The following is a 12,118-nucleotide window of genomic DNA, read 5'->3' on the forward strand; positions in this document are numbered from 1 at the left end:
TATGGCGTGACTTGGTTTCAAACCACATATCAGGCTTGTGAAACTGTGTGGTAATCAAATTGACACATGTGATGATAGCTTATGGAAAACTTAGAAAAGTATATTCTTTTTAAAGATGAGAAACATATTGTATCTACTAAGAAAATGACTGAATCAGTAGAAATTGAGTGATAGAAAAGATAATGGAGATTGATCATGGTAACGTGAGTAGGTCTCAAAGAATCCAAAGGATGATTCACAAATAACTCTATTAAAATTACATAAATAGCCACGTAATGTCTCTATAAATAGACCTAAGAGAAAACAGAAAATAAGGCTGTTCGTATTTACACTGCTCATTAACATCCACCAATAGCCAGGTGGAGACTGAGTGTCTGGACATTGGAACTACAATCCCTCTGTCTTCTACCATAGCTCAGTAAAGGAAAATGTTATTCCAGAGAACAACACAGGGCACCTGGTCCCCCACAGCTTCCAAGTTGGAGGCCACCTTCCACAAAGAGACAAAATGCCAGCATTTCTTACCCTTCCATCATCCATTCATTGCCGAACACAGTCCTAAGCCAGTTGGACTAGGTGAAGCTCACTCGTGTCTTAGGAGGAAAACAATGGAGCTTCGGTCAGCTTGCCCCTGGTGTGTCCATTCAGCACAGTTAACCAAGGGGAGATGAAGACACCGCTTTTCTTTCACCTAGAATTTGTCTCCAAATGCAAGGCTATCACTTAGAATAAATGTGGCAGTTTCCACACTGATAACTCCAGATGTGAGACTTAATAATATTGCTTATGGGTAAAGCAAGCCATTACAAAGTAGCTCGGACTCTTCCAAAAGGAATTGAAGAAATGTAATTTTCAAAAGAGGAAGTTAGTGGCCAAGGGGGCCATTGAGGACAGTGAACAGCAGATTAGCTGCAAGGTTGATAGTCGGCTGCAGAGAAATGGGGGAAACATTTCTATCGTCAGAAAAACATTAAATGCTGACACTGGGAGCTTTTTTTTTTTTTTCTCCCTGAACAGATCCAAAATAGATTGGAGAATTCAATATAGTAATTTATGACTCAGGGGATTATTGAAAATAGTACATAACTGGAAAACAATTGATGGAGTCAAGCAGGCAGATAAATCATGTAGTGACACAACAAGAAAGCATCCTGGGAAGCACCCAGTCCCAGGACAGCTGCTCACACAGCCAGCTGGTCTCCCAGGAACCACTGCAAAAGGCTCCCACTAGTGGATGAAATTGCCTTTGTTGAAATAATCCAGCCAATTAATAAGCAAAGAAACAACAAAGCAATAAATGCAAGCTCCAGAAGAGGACAATAATATCGACTCATGGTACAGTGTTTTCTCTGATATGTCCAGAAATTACAGAACATGCAAAAAAACATGGTGCATGCCCTTGGGGGTGGGGCATGGAAGGAAGGCTCTGTACTTTCCTGTGAAAGTGGCCAGTGCAAAGAAACCATTCCAATGCTCACAGAGACATGAGGAAACTTGGTTAAAGAAATCGAAGGAAGTACAGTGACAACGGCATAAAATTCAGTATTAGCAAGGAGACAGGTATTATATGGAAATCCTGGAGCGGAAACCTACAGAAACTAAATAGTCACTAAAGTGATGTGAATTGGCATAAGAAATAACTATAGACATGAGACTAACGCGATAAACTACCCACCTCAGTGAACACAGATGAAGGAAAGACAATCTTAAGTTCTGTCTCCAGAAGGTGGATAGCAGAGAGAGTGGGCATTTCTCAAGCAACGTGAGCAGCAGTGAGTGAATGAGGGTATTTTTCAGAGAAGGCCGGCAGTGGTGAGTACACGTCGGCATGCAGAGATGGTGGGAGACAGGAAGAGTGTGTACACCAAGCAGCAAGAAGAGTGGAAAAGTGAAAAGGAGAAGAGGAAATGGATACTGTTTTCAATATGTTCAGAAACAGAATGTTTTGTTTTGTTTTTTAGTATTTTATTAATTTATTCATATTACATCTCAATTGTTAGCCCATCCCTTGTATCCTCCCATTCCTCCCTCCCTCCCATTTTCCCCTAACTCCCCTCCCCTATGACTGTGACTGAGAGAGACTTCCTCCCCCTGTATATGTTCATAGGGTATCAAATCTCTTCTTGGTAGCCTGCTATCCTTCCTCTGAGTGCCACCAGGCCTCCCCATCCAGGGGACGTGGTCAGAAATGAGGCACCAGAGCTCGTGTGAAAGTCAGACCTCCCTCTTCACTCAACGGTGGAGAAAAAAAACGTTTTAATAAAAATACCTAACCCAGAAGTTTAGTAAATTGAAAAATTATGAACAAAGGTGACCTATGAGCAGACACAGTTCTGAAAGCTGATGAGAGAAAAACAACTTAGCATTCACAAGGGTGTCTCAGTACAATCACTAGCAATGTATTAAAAACAATGAAGATGATATGGTCATAGGAAACGATTATCAAAGTGCAAACAAAGTCATCCAATCCCAAGTCCAACAGTTCTCCACATAGTAAAACTACCTTTCAAATATGAAAGTTGAACCACCTTATAGTCAAATACTGAAAGAAATTGCCCTGGCTGAAAGCGAATGGCTCTAAGTGGTAATTCAAACAACAGTGAGTGTGTTGCTGAAAGGAACTGTGTAATCAGAAAAATATTTATTACCTTTCTTCTTTTAAGTAATTGAAAAGGCAACTGTAAAACACAATATACAATCATGTACAAAGTCTGTAACACATAGAATTACAGTATTTGTCAATATCAGAAAATGTGGTGACTGGAAGCAAATGTGCTTTACGGTAAGGAAATGATTCCAGACTTTATCCATGAGTATAGCGAAAATAATGAAGGGTTGAGGGGAAAACGTACATAAATAAACACTAAAATAAATCTGCTTTCTTCTCTTCTTTCAGTTTCCTTAACTATCTAAATTTATATAGGGCAGTATTTTAACAATATAATTTTGAACATAATATTTATGGAAAGGACACTTGTATATTAATATATAACATTATGGAAAATGGAGAAAAAGAGTGGAGCTACAGAGGAACGAAATCTCTATGCACCAGGAAAATTAAGTTACTGCAAGTGCAAAGGTTCTCTTATAAGTGAAGGAGTGTCTTCTGGGCCCTGGGCAACCACTGATGGAAGCCAGTGAAGCAATTACAAAGTGGACAAGAAGGCAACATGAGAAAATGTTTGCTAACCCACAAAGGAAGTAGTGAGAAAAGAATGAAGGAATAAAGGAACAAAACAGAGAGGAGACGTGAAAATAAAACTAAGACACAAGCTCAGCTTATTGTTAGCAGTGTTAAATGTAAATAAACTAAAAAATAGGAAATTGCCAGACTGCTTAAAAGTGAGAGAGGGAATTGGACATGAGTTCAGTACATATTGTTCATAGATGACATTTACACCAAGAGAAACATAGATAGGAAAGAAAAGTCACAAATTAGAGATATAGCAGCTACAAGAAAAGCTGAGTAGATTTACAAACAGCAAAGAAAATATACTTGGAAAAATATACTTTAGGTAAAAGACATTCTACAATGCAAAAAATTGTGTATCTATTGGCTATTGGAGTTATGGAACTTATACTCATACATGCACTTAATAGCATACGCCAACGATGTTTATATCTGTAGTGACAGAATAGAAATACATGAAGCAAATTTTACAGAAATGAAGGTGAAGAGTCTGAGCAATAGGTGGAGATGGTAACACCTCATGCTAAATATAAATAAGACACTAGCCTGGGCCACACAGGACACGCAGTAGCAGAACAAGCTCCTCTGGAATGTTCTTTTTACACCACAGCTGCACATTCCCTTCACTGCCAGCTGGAAAGTCCCCCAAGCAGGACATATGCAAAGGAGAGAGCAATCCACAACACTTTTGTACTGAAACTGAAGCGAGGAAAAGTGGAGGTACATATCATAGGAAATTTCTGATGTGGAAATTAACACATTCTGATGTGGTGAGGGAGAAGGCAGTTCAGAAAAGAAAGCAGGAAAACTTATAAATATTTTAATTAGAACAAAGACAGAACACATCAGACCATACAACACACACACACACACACACACAACAAAAGGCATCCAAAGAAGGACATCCTAGCTGTGAGTTTACTCAAGAAGACCAGAAGAAGCTAATAGCCTTACATTCTGTTATAAGATGACAGAGAAAGAAGAGCAAGGCAAATTTAATGCAAGTAGACTGAAAGGAATAAAACTATTAGGTTTTACTCTGGTGACACATAATATAAGTTAATAAAAGCATATACCAACAAAACTAAATGACAGCACTTTAATGTGACCATCTCTCTTCTTACCCTCTGTTTAAGCAGATGGAAAACAAAACTCATTGGTCTTAATTATTTTTGACATCCATCGATTTATCACGTGTCTATGAATGTGTGTGTGCATGGGCATGTGCATGTGTGATGGTCACAGGACAACTTTTTGGAGCCAGCTCTCTCCTTCTTTTTAGTTTAGGTCAGCAAACTTGGCGGTAAGGACCTTTATCTAATGAGCAATGTTGCCAGTTCCAAAAGTTAAACTTCTTTTATATCATCCAGTCTGCTGTAAAGAGTTTGTACCTGATTGTATATCTTACATTAAGTATGTACTCTCATCACTTAATGTATGGAAATTTAGTCCATGGGTATTTTTGTACCTTGTATAGTCATTTAAAAATCAACAAATCATGTACGACCAAACCCTGAGCTGTGAGACAATGTTTAGATAATTATATAAATTCATTACGTTTTTTAAAAGACTTATTTTCTTTTATTTGAATAAACACTTTGTCTACATATATGTATGTGCATTGTGAGTAGGTATGATTCTAGCAGGGGCCAGAAGATGCCTTGGAGCTGGAGTGATGGATGACAGTGAGATACTTGGGGTTGCTGAGAATCAAACTTAGGTCTTCCACAAGATCAGTGAGTACTCTAAATAGCTGAGCCATCTTTCTAACCCTCAGATAAATGCTTGTTAATTACATTAACTGTCCCACCCAGTAGTCATTAACCAATTATCATTTTTAAACTACTGTCATCTAAATTATTATTATTATTATCATTATTATTATTATCATTATTATTATTATTATTATTATTATTATTATTATTATTATTATTATTTATAGCATACATTTTCCTTGGGTCGTTTCAGTGGTCCATTCAGTCTTACAAATACATGCATTATTTACCTTAATATTCAGAAAAAGCCATTATGGAAACTTGGCAAATTTGATTGGCTTAGTTTCTTCAAGTACATAGTAGCTGGAGCCAGAAAACCAAATCACTTCCTTGGGTTCTTGATAGTAACTTATCAAGAAGTTGTCCCCTTCTTCCGAGAAGGCAGTCATAGCAGGAGTGATAGTTGTACTACACTGGACTTCTTTAGGGCCGAGTAACAGAAACTCCGCTTTAATAGCTAAAATGTATGAGTTGGCTGCATGTTTGCTGCTCTGAAGAAGGGTTCCAAGAGCTGTCCTGGGTCTTAATTATGTTACAAAAGACATGGGCTTCTTCTCTGCTCCCCTGTGTCTGCTCAGCACTGGTGCTGTCCTGGTAGGCATAAGTCCACTCCCATCACAGCACAGGAGTTTTTTTTCTCCTTTATTAATTTATTCTTGTTACATCTCAATGGTTATCCCATCCCTTGTATCCTCCCATTCTTCCCTCCCTGCCATTTTCCCCTTATTCCCCTCCCCTATGACTGTTCCTGAGGGGGATTACCTCCCCCTGTATATGCTCATAGGGTATCAAGTCTCCTCTTGGTAACCTGCTGTCCTTCCTCTGAGTGCCACCAGGTCTCCCCCTCCAGGGGACATGGTCAAAGGTGAGGCACCAGAGTATGTGAGAAAGTCATATCCCACTCTCCACTCTACTGTGGAGAGTGTTCTGTCCATTGGCTAGATCTGGGTAGGGGTTTAAGGTTTACCGCCTGTATTGTCCTTGGCTGGTGCCTTAGTTTGAGTGGGACCCCTGTGCCCAAATCTGCCTATCATAATGTTCTACTTGTAGGCTTCTAGGACCCTCTGGATCCTTCTACTTTGCTATTCTCCCATGCTTCTCTCATCTAGGGTCCCACTAGAATGTCCTCCCCTCTGTCTTGGTTTCCTGGTAAGTGAGGGCTTTGGAGTTTTACCCACTAAACCAGACACGCTTGCTCCTTCCTTGTCTATCCATTCTATTTTCCAGAATACAAGAAGAGGCGTGGCTAAGGAAAGAGCATGCAAATCAAGCCTGTTCAAAGAGCACAGGCAAGAACCCATTCCCCAGGCCGGGCGTGGTGGCGCACGCCTTTAATCCCAGCACTCGGGAGGCAGAGGCAGGCGGATTGCTGTGAGTTCGAGGCCAACCTGGTCTACAAAGTGAGTCCAGGACAGTCAAGGCTACACAGAGAAACCCTGTCTCGAAAAACCAAAAAAAAAAAAAAAAAAAAAAAAAAAAAAAAAAAAGAACCCATTCCCCTTATGGTGCTCGGGGCAGTCTGTCACCACGCTGCCACGGCCCAGTGTTGGTGCTAAGCATATTGTATACATTGACTCATTGTACCTCACAATAACCAACTTTTACACACGAAGAAGGAGGCCACAGACAGGTTACTTGCTAAAGAGAATCCTCACTGCTTAAGGTGCTTTTTCTTACGTTCAAAGCGTTCCAGGCTTCTCTTGTGCTGAGCCAGTTACCATCAAAGGAGATCAGATTGGAGAGTGTAATCCTTGGCCCGAGTCACTGGATAGAGTGCTACCTGTGCAACCATACATGAGAAACTGAGCCACACAACTAGCAGCCGGTGAAGCAGAGGAGTGCATGAAGTGTTAGACACCAGCATCCCTCTTGGCCAATAAATTTTAGCTGTCATTCTAAAGTTAGATAGACTTTCTGAGGATGTTTTTTGACTTAAAAAAGGGGGTGGGGGTGGGGGTGGGGTGAAAACTGTCCAACTATAGTTTAGAGTGCCGTTATTTAAAAGGCATTTTCTATTTCTTACTTAATTTGTTTCATAAGGGTTAGCATTTGAGAACATAGCCTTTCCAGGCTAGGCTGCTCATATAGAGAAGTTTCTAGAAGTCAGCGTCATACATTTGTTGAAATAAGCCCTCTCTGGTAACGTGATGTGGCAACAGTGCCTTTGACCGCGGAATGGGCTACAGTCAGGGCTGTCTTCTTCTGTAACGTGGGAATCTCTCCTCTGGCCTTAGGGTGAACAAAACTAGTCTGGAAACTCAAAGTCTCCCAGGGAATGGGTCCAGTACGGCATGAATACACCCCGGAGCTGTAGTCAAAGGCCGTCTTCTCCTACTGGGGCGGCAATCAGAGAAACAGGTCTGACTTTGAATCTAAGACAATATGAGACCAGGTGGAGAGGGATGGTCGTAGAAATAGAAGTAAGAGGCCTAGTGACTTCTCAGCAGAGCCCATGTGTAGAGACCTAGATTAGAAGTGGGCTCTAGGCTCCACGGAAACGCAACAGATACTGAGAAAGGGCACCAAACCCCTTGAGGATCTTGTTACTTCTGCAACAGTATAGAAACATATTTTCAAGGAAAGATGACCAAATGACTTACGTGGCATAAACAAAACGTGATTCCGTCTAGAGTATCCTTAGCAGGCAACATAACAGGAGTTAGAGTTTCACAATTAGTAGTTTTTATATGTGAGTTGGTGATATCGCTGCTTTTGTTTTTCTCATTATTGCCATTCATCTAAAAATCACATAGGTCAGACCTTTGCCTATTTCTGTGTGCTCTATACAAGTGTGGACCGCCTCTGCATCATCAAAGAAGAACTGATGCAGGCCACTCCCTTCACCCCAGTGCCCAACCTCAGATCCTGGAGGAGAAACAGAAACTGGCAGGGTCTGCAATTCCCACGAGATCAAATTTGCTGAAGAGCAGTCACTAGCCGCACAAAGGGAGGCCTGCCCTGCTGAGCCGCTCAACAGGGCTCACTTCGTCTGTTTATGAGAAGAGAACATTCATCCTGATTGTAATAAGTGAGCTTGGAGGGCTAGGCGGGCTCTTTAATCTCAGAGATGCCGCTGTGAACTCCAGTTCACCTGCTCGATTTATTTACATCGCTTCTGCCCACTAACAAATCCAACTCTCTACCACATTAATCAACATTTATCAACCAGCGGCGGGAGCATCATTTTGTAATTTAAGTAAAATAGAGAGGGAGTGAAATGGAACAGAGAGTGTAAAACTCTCATCATTCTGCGGCTATTTTATCTCTCTGTATTTTATTCCCATAATAAATGGTGTACTTCTGCCTTGAACAACGTAGCAACCCTGTGCTCTGTTTGTTTAATGTTTTCACACCAGGGACTGTGCAACTGAGTTGAATATGCACACCGGGATGATGGAGAAAATGGTCAAATTCAGACCTAGAATGCCTAAGATCACTTAAGTAAGGAGAAATTTCATTACTCACAATGTTGTCTAGTCTTTGGTGGTGTTAATTCAGATAAGTTATCAACAAGCAACAAAATAATTTTTCTATGTAGCATCTGTAGTCATCAGCATAAATATTTTTGTCTCACATTTTTTATATTTTATTAATTTATTCATATTACATCTCAATGGTTATCCATCCCTTGTATCCTCCCATTCCTCCCCCTCCCATTTTTCTCTTACTTCCCTCCCCTATGACTGTTCCTGAGGGGGATTTCCTCCCCTGTATATGCTCATAGGGTATCAAGTCTCTTTTTGGTAGCCTGCTATCCTTCCTCTGAGTGCCATCAGGTCCCCCCCCCCACCCAGGGGACATGGTCAAATATGAGGCATAAATCACTTATCCACTTGTATTTTAGAAATTATTGAACAGCAAGTATTTCCCAAATTTTACTGGGTGCTGAAGCAATTGCCATGAATGGAAGAAAGAAAGAAGAGGGGTGCTTTCTTCAGAAAATGGCATGTGGTTCTATTACAGTGAATAACTTAGTGGGCTAAGAGGACTGAACAGTAGTGCTGTTTTGCATACAGCAACCAAACCCGTTGTTCTTCAATTATATTGGAACAGAAATAGGAACAAAAAGTAGGAGCCCGGCATCCAGATTTCTGCATGGGCTGCATTCCAGCCAGAAGCATAGGGACAACAAAGCCCGTCTGAGGAACGGCTGGAAGGCGAGGCTGGAAAGGTACAGGTGAGAAAGAGAGGTAGGTAAGGCTGTCTGCAATGCAGAGTTGTATGTAAAAGTCGGGCTTTGAAGGTGATAAGAATTGAGTAGAAGGTTGTTAAGTTGTAATTTTACCCCCAAACGTACCACTCAGGAAAAGCACATTTGCAGTTATTTATTTTTTAAGTGGAACATTGCTACCACCCATTAACCATTTGGATGATATTGATAATAGCAATGACAGCAGGACAGAGAGTGTGCACCATTCACTACTTGATTAACCCTAAAAAAAAAAAAAAAGACTTCCTATTTAATGTTTTCAGTTGAACATACCAAATGGAGACAGCTGCAGTTCCTATATAAATGCTCAATTATCCCAGGAAATGTTCACAATGTGATGGAAAAAAAAATTGAGCAGTAGAACGAGCAGAGTTTACTTTCTGCTTTCTCCATTTGTAGCTTTTTCTGGCTCTGTGAAGTTTAACTCTTCCATAATCTGAAAGAGTACATCTGTACCCCATTTTTAATTGGCTTATTTGGTTTGTTGATGTTTAATTTCTTGAGTTCTTTATATATTTTGGATATTAGCTCCTCTGTTGCATGAGGGTTGGTGAAGATCTTTTCCCACTCTTTAGGCTGTTGTTTTATCCTATTGGTGCTGTCCTTTTCCTTACAGAAGCTTTTCAGTTTCATGAGGTCCCATTTATTGATTGTTATTGATTGTTTACCCTAGTGCTTGAACGGTTGGTTTTCTGTTCAGAAAGTTGGCTTGTATCAATCAAGGCTGTTACCCACTTTCTCCTCTAATAGATTTAGTGTATCCAGTTTTATGTTGAGGTCTTTGATCCACTTGGACTTGAATTTTGTACATGGTGATAAATATGAATCTCTTTGCATTCTTATACATGCAAACATCCAGTTAGACCAGCACCATTTGTTGAAGCTTTTTCCATTGTGTGGTTTTGATTTCTTTGTCAAAAATCAAGTGTCCAAATATCTGTAGGTGTGTAGGTTTATTTCTGGGACTTCAGTTTGATTTCATAGATCAACCTCTCTGTTTTCATGCCAATGCTATATGATTTTTATGCAGATTGAAATCAGGGATAGTGACAATTCTAGAAGTTCTTTTATTGCACAGGATTGTTTTAGCTATCTTGGGTTTTTTATTTTTCCATGTGAAGTTGAGAATTGATCTTTCAAGGTCTGTGAAGAATTGTGTTGGAATTTTGATGATAATTGCATTGAATCTGTAGATTGTTTTGGTAAGATGGCCAATTTTACTATGTTAATCCTACTGATTCATGAGCATGGGAGATCTTTCCATCTTCCCATATCTTCTTCAGTTTCTTTCTTTAGAGACTTGAAGTTCTTGTCATATAGGTCTTTCAATTACTTGGTTAGAGTTACACTGAGATGTTCTATATTATTTGCAGCTAAAGTGGAGGGTGGTGTTTCCCTAATTTCTTTCTCTGCCCATTTATTGCTTGTGTAAAGGAGGGCTACTTTTTTGTTTGTTTGTTTTATTTTGTTTTTGCTTTTTTTTTTTTTTTGAGTTAATTTTGTATCCAGCCACTTTGCTGAAGGTGTTTTTCAGCTGCAGGAGTTCTCTGGTAAAATTTTGGGGGTTGCTTATGTATAATAGTATATCACCCGAGAATAGAAATTAAACACCAACAAACCAAATAACCCAATTTAAAAATGCAGTACAGAGCTAGACAGAGATTTCTTAATATTGAACTCTCTAGTGACAGAGAAGCACTTAAAGAAAATTTCAACATCCTTAGTCATCAGGGAAATGAAAATTAAAATGACTCTGAGATTCCATCTTACATTCAGAATGGCTAATATCAAAACCTCAAGTGAAATTCAAGCGACACCACATGCTGGCGAGGATGTGGGGAGAGAGGAACACTCCTTCATTGCTGGTGGGAATGCAAACTAGTACAGCCACTTTGGAAATCTATCTGGTGCTATCTCAGAAAACTGGGAATAGGGCTTCCTCAAGACCCAGCTATTCCACTCCTTGGAATATACCTAGAAGATGCTCCAGCACACAACAAGAAAATTTGCTCAACCATGTTCATAGCAGCCTTATTCAAAATAGCCAGATCATGGAAACAGCCTAAGTGTCCCTCAGTAGAAGAATGGATAAAGAAACTGTGGTACATATACACTATGGAATACTACTCAGCTATTAAAAACAAGGAATTCACGAAATTTGTGGACAAATGGATTGAGCTAGAAATGATCATAATGAGTGAGTTAACCCAGAAGCAGAAAGACTCAAATGGTACATACTCACTTATATCTGCATACTAGTGCAAGGGGCATATCCCATGAAAGCCTTCACTCACCAGGAAACTGGGACAGAGGGGAGGACATCCCATTGAGACTCTGGATGAGAGAAGCATGGGAGAATAGCAAAGTAGAAGGATCCAGAGGGTCCTAGAAACCTACAAGTAGAACATTATGGTAGGCAGATTTGGGCCCAGGAGTCCTGCTCAAACTAAGGCACCATCCAAGGACAATTCAGGTGGTAAACTTTAAACCCCTACCCAGATCTAGCCAATGGTCAGAACAGTCTCCACAATTGAGTGGAGAGTGGGATATGACTTTCTCATGTACTCTGGTGCCTCACATTTGACCATGTCCCCTGGAGGGGGAGACCTGGTGGCACTCAGAGGAAGAACAGCAGGTTTCCGAGAAGAGACTTGATACCCTATGAGCATATACAGGGGGAGGTAATCCCCCTCAGGAACAGTCATAGGGGAGGGGAATAAGGGGAAAATGGCAGGGAGGGAAGAATGGGAGGATACAAGGGATGGGATAACCATTGAGATGTAACAAGAATAAATTAATTTAAAAAAAGGAAAAAAACCCAAAACCTCAAGTGACATCACATGCTGGCATGGATGAGGAGCACGAGGAATACTCCTCTATTGCAAACTAGTAAACCCCTTTGGAAATTAATCTGGCAGTTTCTCAGAAAATTGGGACTAGTTC

Source organism: Acomys minous (genome assembly GCF_964271855.1).
Source record: "Acomys minous genome assembly, chromosome: 4".
NCBI lineage: Eukaryota > Metazoa > Chordata > Mammalia > Rodentia > Muridae > Acomys > Acomys minous.